Genomic DNA, 3,591 nt, shown 5'->3' with positions numbered 1-3,591 from the left:
TACAAAGTTAGTCCACAAAATATCTCCATTGCCTCTACCTCGTCGACAATGTTTATTTGCTCTAAACTCATGTAAGATCTCAAGAAGTCTTTTTGAGAGTTCCCGCCTTACATTAGAATATTTGTAAGTGAAATGTGTTGTGTATGGTGTGTTGTGCTTGTTCTGTGGCTGTACTTTTTGATGATATTGTCTAGGGTGGAATCAACTACCAACTATTTTTCACAACGCATTAGTCTGATTAACCGAGAGAAGTTAGCATCGTCCGACTTAAAAATATGCATAGGTTCAATTCTAAGTGGAGGAAAGCAAGTTTATTCACAAACAGGTTTGGTTAAAAAAAAAAAAAAAAAACACAAGGAAGAAGGAAATTAATAATAGACGCCCTTTAAAAACAAAACCTGAGCCACAAAATTCAAAACCCTGAGGGAAATATTAGACTGTTAGAAGGTTATGTCAGCTGTTTAAATTTAGAAAATGCTTTTAATATCCTGTGTGTTTAACACCAAACCTCTGTTTAGGCTCTCAACTCTGTTAGAGAAACAAGATCAACCGGTTATTAAATTTTAAACACACAATTATTGAATAAAAATCTATCAATCTGGCCAACCCTCTCTGAGTGATAGACGAGATTATTGCTATCTAAGTTGTTTATTATAATGCATAAGTAAACAATCAACTACAGCTTATGCTATATTCAACTAACAACTAGAGAGAAACATAAGAGAGCGGTTCTCCAGAATTTATAGCTTATAACTCTGCAGATCAAAACGCTGTGGTTGCTGCGTCTGGAACTGAGCGAAACTTTAAAAGATCAAAGTTTTAACCATGACTGTTTTATCTTTGTATGGAAGATTTATTTGGATTGAGCTAAAAAAAAGGACCTAGTTATCTCAGAAGAACATATTTACTATTAGAAAAGTCAAACAGCTGTTAAAAGTGTGGCCTATGAGCTGCTTTTAACTTTTAAAATTAAAATAAATCAAATTTAAATCTTTGATGCTACGGATGAAAGCTGACACTTTTACATCATGACCCTAAAATAATAAAAGCAGAGCTGGAATTGAGTATTTTAAGTCAAAGTATATTCAAGTTGTAAATGGCAGTTAATCAGATTAATCGTGATTAATTGATTATTGAAATTATCGGCAACTAATTTGGTAATCTATTAATCGTTAACTGGAGTATTGAAACTCTAAAACATGCCTTTAACTGACAGAGTGAATCACGTAGAGCAGTACTTATACCAAAATTATTAAAAAGTTATATAATTTTTTTGCATTTAAGATGTTTCTTCTGTCAATCTGCTCAATCCGGAAAAGTTTTATTTTTCACCTGCTTTAAGTTCTGTAAAAAAAAAATCTTAAAGGAACCATTTGCTATTAGATTATTTATCAGTTAACATGAAAATAATAGCCAAAAGTTTAATCGATTAGCCAAATAATCTGTAGTTGCAGCCCTAAACTTTTGCCTAAGCTTTATTTAATGCTAATTTTATTTTAACCAAAACATGAATCTATTGGCACATCAGTCCTTTCATGTTCCAGTACTCTCAACCATACTGAGACCTAAAAGGACGAAGCAAATGTGTTTCACTGCCCACTACTCTCCTTTTGTCCTACAGCCATAACTCCTCCTCCACCAATTGCCCTCAACTCTAGCAGTGCGACATAAAGGCAGGGAGTGATGGAAGAGGACATGGTGCTCTAAAGGACCACCACTGTTGAAGACTTGGTGTGAAAGGACAGAGAGAAGAGCATTGTTCTGCTCTAACTCCAAAGGGCATGAGCGTCTGTGGTTGTTGGTGGTAATACCATGCATATGGTGGGGTGGAAATGGCAGCAGAGGCACTAAGGTCTGTTTGTAGAGATAAGGGAAAGCAGACCCTTTGTAAATACTGGGCTGAAAAGAGGGGAGACATCAAAGCAGCAGCGTGTTTACATCAGAGAGCAGAGCTTTTTCTAGTGATTCCCCTCCAGAACAGAACCTGAGTGATTCAGAGAATCAGGAAAGCTTGTTTTACAGACCACAGTGCACCTGTTATTTCATTCAACATACTAAATCTTATTAATTAGAAATCAACCACACTTTCCAATGCCAATAACACTGCAATACCGTATACTATATATCTATTTAACAAACCAGAACCTTTACCTGCCACCATTTTACTGTACATAACATACTGTATATATATACATATATAAATCACCTTAAATCTCTCCTTTATTTTTATTTTTACCATCGACTGTGTATATCTGGATATACTGTATATACTTCATGTACCTTTTCCTTCTGTTGTTTATAAATGCTGATATAAAAAGTGAATTCTCCATTTTGAGACCAATAAAGTTAATTCTATAAACTACAGGGTATTTTTAATGCTGATTATTTTGGCATCAGACTAAACCATTATGTGCTGTTGAGGTTTTTGAGCTAAAATCAATTGTTCTACCTATGTTTACATGATAAAAATGAAAAAGTGATACCAAATGCAAGTCTCAATATAAACACTTAAGGAAAACAATTATGACAAAGCAAATAGAGAGAAATGCTAAACATGCACTGCACATGATCTCAAGGCATGGCTGCTGAATGAACTAATTAATGCGCATATTGGCTGATAAAAGAAATAAATGCTAATTTCTGCACAGTATTGGCCTACCTCTATTATCAGCTATTAATCATTACATCATGTCTTTTTTTTCAGTTTATTGGCTTACAGATCAAAATTGTGACTTTTTTTATTCCTGGGTCTTCAATGACTCAGCATTAATAGACATAAACACTGCTAAAACAATCTCATTAGTCGTCGTTCAAGTAATGTTAAGGTGACTTTAAAATAAGGCAAACTTTGTTGATTAAAACAAATCATCAGGGAAAATTTTCTGGTGATTTGGAAGCCAGAGAGATACAGTTTCCAACATTCCTCAGTCATCATAAACAGCAGGGAAAACTATTTGGTTGACATTGAGAGGAACAAACCGGCTAAACCAGGTTTTGTTATGTTGTTTTTCTTTTACCAAAAACCTGACCGCACACACACATACACAAAAACATGCAGCATTCCACAAACACAAAAGAAGTGGCAGTGAATTCATGAAGCAATGTAACACATACTGGAATAAAACAAGCTTCAACTTTTAAATGTGTGCTGTGTCTAAATGAGCTATAGGAAACTCACCTATCTCTATGACAAACTACATATAAATAAGCAGAGGACTACTGTAGTCAACACCATAAAACCAACCAACCACAGCTCACTATCATTTACATTAAGTTTCAGTGTAGAAGAGCAAAGACAAAAACATTCAATAAAGGCAAAATTTGGTGCCAAATAAAGGCAAAACATTTCAAATGCTTACGATGCCACTGGTTCAAAGCTATCATTTCTGGTCAGACTTGGGATGAGAAAAAATGTTTCCTCCTTTGCTCAAGGAGGAGTCCATATAAGAAAAGAGATGAGCAGAAACCAATCTGTTTTCACTCTCCAACATTTCTGATTATAGAAGCTATCAAACCTTTAAAGGAAAATTCCGGTTTTTAACACTTTTAGCCCCTTTTCTGTAGTGTCCAGGATGAAATCGAATGATCGAC

Source organism: Cyprinodon variegatus, unplaced genomic scaffold (genome assembly GCF_000732505.1).
Source record: "Cyprinodon variegatus isolate N-32 unplaced genomic scaffold, C_variegatus-1.0 Scaffold1009, whole genome shotgun sequence".
NCBI lineage: Eukaryota > Metazoa > Chordata > Actinopteri > Cyprinodontiformes > Cyprinodontidae > Cyprinodon > Cyprinodon variegatus.
Note: the sequence above shows the minus strand (reverse complement) of the source record.